This window comes from Protopterus annectens, chromosome 5.part0 (assembly GCF_019279795.1).
Source record: "Protopterus annectens isolate FY-2018-M chromosome 5.part0, PAN1.0, whole genome shotgun sequence".
NCBI lineage: Eukaryota > Metazoa > Chordata > Ceratodontiformes > Protopteridae > Protopterus > Protopterus annectens.
In genome coordinates, this window is record NC_056735.1 from 48,058,785 (window position 1) to 48,068,999 (window position 10,215).

Sequence of the window (10,215 nt, forward strand, 5' to 3'; positions counted from 1 at the left end):
AAGAGCTAGGGATTTTTTTTTTGCTCAAAATCATGTCAAGGAGAGTTGAAGGGAAGGACACTGATCCATTGTTATTTACTTACGAGTGGAAAGTGGATCAATTTAGGACTACAGCATATCAAACCTACATCAGGTACTTAACTTAAGCCACTCATTTTTACCTCAAAGCTTATGCATGCAACAGCAAGGTCAATGCATTACATCTCACCGCAATACAACCAGAAAGCACGTTGGCAACTTTGTGACTGCTAGTTACACATTACTGGTGAGTGTAAGACAGAACAGCAGCACTGGCCATTCATGAATAAGCCCAACCTACTTCCTGCACAAGCCATAAGATATTAACAGGCTTTATTATATTGGGGTTCCATTATTCACACAAACAGTTCCTGCCGAGCACTTACAGCATCTAAAACTATTACTATTTGCTCCAGCCACAGATCTTAATCTTGTGGTAGCTATATTTTCTTTAAATATAGCCACGCTTTTACAACTTCAGTGGCTCAAGTGCCATTTTCACCCCGAGCAATGGGTTTCACACCACCCCCACTAGCAGATCAGCCTCCTTCAGCTGGTGTCCAAGTGTAGCTTACATGCAGTCTGGATAAATAAAAACCTGCAATTTTACTCTACTTGGTAGTCACCCATTGGCCAGATGTTTTTCCCTGGAAATCTCATAGTCAGATGCATCCATTCCTTGGAAGTGTGTTTGTACCCTCCTACCACCAGTCAAGCCAAAAACTAAGCTTTTATAGTTAAGTACTCTACACTAGAGCATTATATTTAACCAGCACAACATACCCATTATGGAGGCTGCCAAAGACTCCATTTCAACCTTGTAGAATGATACTGACCATGTTACACACCTGGAAGTAGAAGCTGTTGCACACTACAGAAGGTTTTGGATACTTGCTTTTGAAAGCAAGTTCTGCTCAGAACATACCAGTTGTTACCAGCAAAAAAGCTAGGGAGCAACTCAGGTTGGTCATTTTAGACTAGTTCTTAATTCCTGAAACCAAGATGTAGTTTCTCTCTTCTTTGAAATGAGCACATTGACATTCAAGATTTATATGCCATGTAACCAACGTACAAGTCTCTAACTTTAAATGTATTTGTATTTTGTAACTTACTTTGCTGTATCTTTATATGTATTGTGGAGCTCCTCCCTGGACCTCCTGATGGCAGGCTCCCCAAGCCCAGTGGACCTCCCCAGTCAAACTGGAAATAAAATTGTGTTCTCCCCCAATGGTTTCTAAATATGAAGCATAACTGACCCAAGTGGGAATAATTACCAAATGGCCATCCTGCAGCTGGCACAATGCATACTTCAAAAGCCTGGAAGCAAAGCTGCCCTAGGGGTTACTTCCCATCCCTTTACTTTGGCTCCATCTGCAAGAGCTTCCATTCTACAGAAAATCTCAACTCTAGAAAAGGGAGAAAAATGCTAGGTGCAACTGCACTATTGGGACCTGCTCCAGACACCATCCATAAGCACATACTCCCTCCCCACTTAGTATTATGCAGATAATAGCTTAACACCTTCATTCCCCAGCCCAATGGTTTTTCCTACAAACTCATTCTCCCAATTTGCTCACCCACTAGGTCACAGTATTGTCAACTTGTTTTTTGGTACCAGTAACTAGCCTGCATTTAGAGAGGATCCCTACTATTTGCATTTGGGTAGGGCCTCCAACATACTGGCTTGAGGCTCTTGTGCTTCCCTCAATCTGCCAGTCACAGTTCAGACTAACATCTGTTTGTCTTTAGTGCATTTTACACTCCCCCCTCCCCCATTTGATCATTTACACACACTAGAGGTATGCAATATGCATGCAGCACCTCAATACAAGTAGTCCTGCGTACATATCACTAGTAGGAGCTTTAATGCAGATCCAATTTGTCCAAAAGATTACAATAGGTAAAGAAAAGGCTGACCCTAGACCATTGCTATTACATTCTTCTCAGTTTACCCATTCCACACAATTCCACCCTTTGGAAGAACCATAAGTATTCAGGGCCTACCAGAGCAGCAAGCTTTATCAGAGCGGCATGCTTTCCCCAGCATAAATAGCTGCAAGAACAGCTGAAATCACCTAATCTAGCAGTTAATCTACCCATGCCTTTAGCAATTGATCCCCTAAATTCAAGGGGATGTGACTGGGTCAGTTTTGCAAGAGCTCTATTTTGAGACCCTTCCACTGGGGTAAGGAAAGTTTGGCGAGGACTCATTTCAGCAAGGACATGTGATGGGATATGCAGGCTTGAGTGCGTATCACAAGATTCATTCCAGGTTTGGCTACATTGTACACATCCTTCCACAAAGAGGCTAAACTTTGAGACATAAGTTTAAGCATATTAAAAACTACCAACACAAGTTTAAGCTCTTGCATTACTGTGACAGGCATATTTGACTAAAAATGTCAAAAGCAGTACTACTGTATTAGTTTACAGGTATTTATTGTTCTGAACAGACCACTTTAGTAGTATGTGGATACAAGGTTAGACATCTGCTCATTGCCAATTTCCATTAAGCTTGTACACTTGTGCCAACTAGAGCAGCAGACTTTGTAGCCTTTGGGTTTCTGAAGTTTGGTCCAGCGAAGCGAGCCCCATCACCAAGCTCTTCCTCAATCCTAACAGAAAAGAATATGAAAGTTAATTAGCTGGAATCAATGGATCAAGTCCTGCTGCATTTGCCTCCCCTTGTACTGTAGGCCATAGTCTGCAAAGTAAGGTAGTGGTACTAGTTAGTGCTTGTGCTGCTTCAGTAGCACTGTTCTCTTGTAGGTGTCCAGCAAGAGGACCCTTTTCCCTACCATCTAGCAAGTCATGCATCTGCCCAAAACCTGAAGCATAAAGCGCAGCAATTGAGCAAGCTTTTGACTTGGTCATCTGGAGCAAGTCAAACTGGAAGGGAGCCTTATTGGGGCCCCAGTCATGAGCAAAGCTGTAGTCTGTGGTCATTTACACCTTTGACTTTTACAGATATAACAGTAGCACTACAGTTTGTCTTAAGTTCCCCACCCACCCAACAAAGTTGATAAATTATAAAATCAGTCAATTACATACCTCAGCAGCTGGTTGTATTTTGCTAGACGTTCAGATCTGCAGGGAGCACCAGTTTTGATCTAGAAAAAAAAAAAAAAAAAAGCTAAATATGTACACGTGTTTTTCGCCACATACAAAACGAGAGATGATCCTTGCAACAGGACAAACACGCACTTCATATTTAACCCATGTTGTAGGATTAGTGGATGACATGAGCACTTGTGTATTAACTGCTAGCCCTAATGTGTTAGGCATGGAATCACCACATTCAGGATTTAACTGTCAAGCATACTTCAGGTTATATACTACAGCAAGACAGCTCCCAGCCATTTTCAGCCAACTACAACATATGACAAAAAGGTAGCTTGCTTTACTATCAGGCATAGTATTTACAAAGTCCTATAGGTTGGACACATCACAAGTTCTTTATACTCACCTGTCCAGTGCATAGACCCACTACCAAGTCAGCAATGAAAGTGTCCTCAGTCTCCCCTGACCGATGACTAACCATGACTCCCCATCCATTCTGCTGGGCCAGCTTACAGCTACAAGAAAAATACAAGGTCAGAGCTGCAGCTTAAAACCTCTAGCTACATGCAGAGTTCCCATTATTTCTGCACTTGATACAGGAAAGTATACAACCAATCACCTAAAGACATGGCTTAGTACTAGTGTTCAAAATGACATTAAGACTTACGCCTGAATGGCTTCTGTGACTGATCCGATCTGGTTGACCTTCAATAGTAAACAGTTGCAGGCCTTCTCATCCACAGCCTTCTGAATCCTTTTTGGGTTGGTGACTGTCAGGTCATCCCCTACAATCTGGATATTCACACTACCAGTCAGAGATTTCCAGTTTCCCCAGTCATCTTGGTCAAACGGGTCTTCAATGGAGACAACTAGGAATTAATAGATTGAGACCATCTTGAATTCCACAGTTCAGTTTTAATCCCTACCAAATCCAAGCATAGGTAAAACCCAATCCATTGCCAGCTTGGGGAAAAAAAAGCTAGATTTTAGAGCCAAGCTTCTGTTAACCATTCTGTCCCTTAATGCAAGGAAGGGAAACTGGTTGCCAGCAATGCTACCACATTACAGGTGTCCCATCATATATTTGGGGAGAGACAGGCAAGGCTGTAAACACAGTATGCCCAGAAGTTACAGTTCCTGGCCATTTTGGCCTTCTGCTGCAGTAGCACCATACTGCAGAAGTGGTTGGCAAGACTTGCAGTTTAGTCTTGCAACACAATATAGATGCCTTACCTAGTCAAAGGTGCCTTTTTGGGGCAACCTCAAAAACTGGATTACCTGGGTAACCATCAATGAAGCCTTTGTAGATGTTGCTCAGCTGCTCTCCAGTAATGTAACGGCTGGGGTCATCAGGTGACTTGAAGTCCAGGTCATACTTGCCACTGCGGTAGAACTCTGAAGCAGCTACATCCATGCCGATCACTATCTTGTCAGGGTAGCCAGCCATCTCAATAGCAGATTTTAAGAGCTCTAGAGCTGAAAACAGTTGTGCAAGAAAATTAATCCCACGTTGGTATGAAACATATTCCAACAGGTCACTTCATAAGATTAAAAACGCACTTATTCCCCATCTTAATCCAGAAGATATTCAGGGCTTTAGCCCAGCATGAGTTGGTTTGAAACTTGCCAGTTCACATGCCAAACATCCAGTGGAGGGGTACAAGGAAAAAGGTAGAATTTTGTTCAGACTCTGGAGGGGGGAAACACCCAACCTGAATATCAAGGTACTTTCATACAAGTGCAATTTACAATGTTCTCCCAATTGAAAGAAACATAGCACAGTTAGTACATGTAGCAAACCCACTCAGTAAAAAGGATGCATGAAAGAGGAGGTGCACTTATGCAGCAGCAATTATGTCAGCGCATCGACAGTGCATTAGGCTAGCAATGTAAAGAATCCCAGTTGAATTATCTAGTTATGTAGGCAAAGACTTAGTACAAGTGCAAGTCTGGAAGTCATTTAGCCAGTTACCATATTAGTATATAGCCTGTGCCAGTTACCATATTAGTATATAGCCTGTGCTGCATGATGTGCACCTGTCCCCAGGAAACAAGCAGCGATAGTCAGCACTGGATATTTAAGATCCAGCACAACCTTAATTTCATAGGACCTAGTTTTAAGTCTAATGCAGCCTCCAGATATTCCTATCACAACTGAAATAGTCAAAGCAGTTTGGTTATTGTACCTTCATTGTTTTCCAAGATGTTGGGTGCAAAGCCACCCTCGTCACCAACATTAGTGGCATCCTTTCCATACTTCTCCTTGATTACATTCTTCAGGTTGTGGTAGACCTCTGCACCAATGCGCATGGCTTCCTTAAAGCTGGATGCCCCTACTGGTAGGATCATGAACTCCTGCATTGCTAGCTTGTTGCCAGCATGGGAACCTCCATTGATTACATTAAAGGCCTACAAAACAATTACAGGGAGTGTTAGTCTCCAAATGAATTTAGACCCCCCACTGCCTCAAATTCCCTCTCCCAACACATCTGGAGTGCTTTTACTAGGGCAATTTCTACCACTGCCCTCTCCTTCTGTCCTTCCTGCAGAGATAGAAGTCTACAAACATGTAGATCAGTGCAATGTTCTAGAAGGAGGTCTGGAGTTCCCCATCCAATGCACTTTTCTGGTGTTTTTTTCAACTCAGTAAGGACAGCCACAACTGGTTTAACTTCTAGAAGTCTGCAAATTATATATTCAGTTATTTCCCCCATCTTTAGCCACTTGAAGCTTGATCTCCCACAATCCTCCATTTGAGAGCGATTCAGATCTGCAGTTTGGGTAATTTACTGTGTGACCACCAATTCTCCATTTAAAAAAAAGAGATCAGAAGACAGGAAGAGACCACCATGAACTGAAACAAACTGATTTTATTCCAAGCACATAAAATAGCACCTTCATGTGCTACTAAGGCACGCTTCAGATTGACAAACTGGTTAAACTCATATATATATATATATATATATATATATATATATATATATATAATTAAGTAAAGCTTTTTTAATTGATAAGAGTATTTAAACTGAGGCACATCACGCATACTTTTGTCTTGATAAAGCCTGATATTGATCAGGCGAAAGCGCTTGATTTTAATTATTCTTGGAGTGTTTCGTTTTGTGAAATAAAGAAGAGGATTATTTGGCAGCCGTTTTCGTGGATTACTGCTTCTTGGTATTATTCTTCTCATTTTGGCTTCTTTGTGTTTTTTCACCATGACCGAAAGGGGCAGCCAGTCCGATTTTGAAGTAACACCTTGTTTGCTGAAGGATGTGCCGGATGACAGACCTGTATCGCGAGAGGAATTCCATTAGGTTCAGTCTTTGCTAACGCAACTCCTCTCTTCTTTGAGGCAATCAGATGCCGGTGATATTCCTTGTAACCAGCAAGTTGGACTTGAAAAAGGTAAAAATGTGAACAATGGCAATGGTAAAAAGCAGACAGTACCCTCTGCCAACAAAACACTGTCGCACAAAGGGTGTAATGAAGACTTAAACAACCGCCCCTCTACATCCGTGGGTAGTACGGAAACTTCTTTACCAGCAGCCTTTAATTTCAACGCGTGGACATCTAGGCAGTTTGCCTTCAATGCAGGTACTGTTTCTCGTCAAGATATTGACAATGAGCCAGCGGTTGATAACTTTAAGCTATTTAGTGATAAGCTGTACGCTTATAAATCCACGCAACTTGAAGTGGATTATTTAACTGAATGTGTAAGAGTGCAAGGGGTACCTAAAGGTTTAAGGTATACCAAGTTTCCTAACAATGCAACACCTGGATCTACCCTTTTTAATGACTTAACAGACTTGTTCAATAAAACTGGACTTGAAATGATTAAGCTAATGTTGAAAGACTATGAATCAAAACTGGATGTGCTTTTATTAGATTTAAACAATGTGGTAGTGACTGACACGCATTTTGTTCAAGTCAAAAAAGACTACGATCAGGTTTTTCATGAGGTAGACCAACATTGTATTAAAATAGTTAACCGGAAAGTGAGAAAATTGGAGAGGGACCTTAACGAATACAAGAATGGTGTAGCGTACCAACCAGCCTACAAAAATAATTATAAAACTAACAATAGATTTAGTAGAGTAGACAACACTTACAGTACTGATTCCCCAATAGAAGGTCCTCGTAGAAGTGAGAGGCTGGCTCAGAAGTTTAATTCTAACAGAAATGAGCAGCAGGTTTTTCAATTTCCCCCGGGCAGGACCAACAAAAGGGGTCCGTTCTACCAACAGAGGAGTTGGGTGAACCAACAGAGATAGTAACGGAGGAAGGGGGGGACATTAACAATTTAGCTCTTTCTATGGAAATGTTTAATGCAATTGATTTGCCTTACTCCATCATTTCTAGAGGTAACTTTAAGATCTTTAACTTCACAGACATCGATGTAGGGGATGCACACTTTGAACTATTTACAAAAGGCTTTCACTTCGTCCCATTACGCTCTCTTGACATTACAAAATCCATTCTAGAATTGAAACTATTTACTAGAAAGCTTAATTTAAACATCTTTTTCAAAGGGCAAAATTACTTGCAAGAGAGGTTCTCTAGAGCTAGTACATTTAACCCTCCATTACATGATAGTCAAAACATTTGAAGATTTAGTGGAACAAGATATTAGGGACACTTTCAGGAGTAACAACTCAGAAGTTCAAAACCTGTCCCCTGATTGTGCACAACTTATTAAAAAATTGAAAGTTGACAAAATAAGAATCATGAAACCGGACAAAGGGGGTGGGGTTGTTTTAATGTACAGTTGTGACTACGAAGCAGCAATGTTTAGCATTTTGCAAGATTTAGATCAGTACTCCACTGCCTCGATTAATGAAGTTAACCTTGCATATTCTAAGATTAGGTATATGTTGTATGACAACCTCATGCAAGGAGCTATAAATGAAAAATTATACAATTTTCTACTGGTCAACAAACCTGTCACCCCCACCATTTTTGGTATACCTAAGGTGCATAAAGGGCTGAACCCTTTAAAGTTTAGACCAATTGTGGCTGGGGGCATCACTGAGCCTCTTGGTAAATTTATTGACATCTCCTTGAAAAGTCTGGTTAAATCCTTAAAACACATATGTAAGGACTCTTGGGAGTTCTTAAAGAACATCAAAATGGAATTACACGATGCAACCAAATTACTCATCACCATCGACGTCATTGAACTTTTCCCAAGTATACCGCATGTGGAAGGTTTGGAATTATTCAATGAGTTTTTAGTAAAATCAGGTGAATTCACAGCAAATGTTATTAGATTAATAGTTGAAAGCATGATCTTGAACAACTATATATTTTTTAATGGTGAGTTGTTCAGACAAAAGAAAGGTGTGGCAATGGGTTCGCCTTGCGCTTCGGCGTATGCTAACATTGTGTTGTATATGTGGGAGCAGAAACATGTCTTTAATTCTGCATGGGCTAAGAACATAGCCCACTATCAGCGTTTTCTGGACGATATATGCGTTTTCTGGAATGGGTCACTATTGGAATTTCAAGAATTTTTTTTACACACATTAATTCCACAACGGACTATTTGAGATTCACACACAACATTAGAGAAAAGGAGATTAACTATTTGGACGTGACTCTCTTAAAAAATCCCGAAACTGGGAGTTTTGAATCAACTGTTTTCAGGAAGCCTACATTTTCTAATTCATTCCTGCACTTTGACAGTGGTCACCCCACAGCACAAAAAAAGGGCATTTTAAAAGGCCAATTAATTAGAGCAAGTAGGATGTGCAGTACACTTGAACTTTTCAAAAGAAGCCTTGATTCTGGAAAACATGTTCCTAGAAAGAAATTATCCTAAAAGGCTTTTTGAAAAAATACTTGAAGTTTGTGGGTTAAGAACCAGTAAATTCACCCCACTACTAGGTAAGGGTACCACAGACATCACAGGAGGTAACGTCGAGAATAAGGCAGATTCCCACAACACATTTGTTCACACCTTCAACAATGATTCCACAAAATTTAGGGACCTTATTTCAAAATACTGGCCCATTTTGAAATCAAATGAGGAGATTAAACAGTTCACAGCGACACATCCGACATTTGTTAATAGCAGAAATGCTAATTTGAAAGATTTATTAGCAAGACAAGAGGTGAATGCTTCTCTGATGAGTAACAAGAAGGTAGGAACATACAAATGTCAAACTTGCAAGCAATGTAACATCTACAACAACAGTAAATATTACATTAGCTCCAGAAATTTTAACTTTAATCCCAAGGGGTATTACAATTGTGCCACTAAAGGAATAGTTTACTTAGGTTTTTGTGAGGCTTGCTCTGGGTTCTATGTGGGAAGGCGGAAAGGACTCTCTGCGAAAAAGGATTTATGAGCACTTATACGATGTTAGTATTAAGAAAGAGAGTAATGCCTTTTATAAGCATTCGGTTGCATGTCCCAATATGGCCTTAATTTATGATTCTAGAACATGTATCCCAAAACCCCAGATGAGGGGAATGGGAGGCCTCATTAGAATACAAGGAGCTTTTATGGCAGATCAGATTAAATGCAACAAAACCCCCAGGTATGAATGAATCAACTAGCATTAAGAGTGTTTTAAAGATCAGACGAGCTAGGTTATAAGGTAGGTATTTATGGAGAAACACACATGTTTAGCATTTCTAGTATTTTTAACATTTTAAACAGAATTATTTAAGTTATTTAATTCATTAATTCTACAAAGGTTAATTAATTTAATCTAATGTATTTTTTTATTTAACCATTCCAAGTAGTTTTGGTAACAGGATATTTTAACATGGCATTTTAGCAGAAGGTTAACAATACGGTGCACAGCGATTTGCTTAATAGGACTCGATATGAACAAGTTTACACCTTTGTTACACGGTAGTCTTGTCAATTCAGTTTTGGTTTTTAATGTTTTAATGTTTTGACTGCTATTACTATTGAGATCAGTTTTTAAACAATTTTTTAAACAATCTTATAACACACTGTTTAAAATATTAATTTTTGAAAATGCATTTAAACATTTACAATGACATGTTTCATGCATACACTTGTACTTTTTTGTAAAGAACTATGTTGCTTTTAATGATTCACCATTCATTGTCAGTAGATTTATGTTTTAAAAGAGAATGGGGCGATGTATTTGTGTGTTTTGTTAC

General features: G+C 39.8%; 1 pseudogene; it reads right to left on the minus strand.

The window, feature by feature from the left end:
* Window positions 1-2,440: 2,440 nt before the first annotated feature.
* On the minus strand, window positions 2,441-5,792 carry LOC122802115 (annotated as a pseudogene).
* Window positions 5,793-10,215: the final 4,423 nt, after the last annotated feature.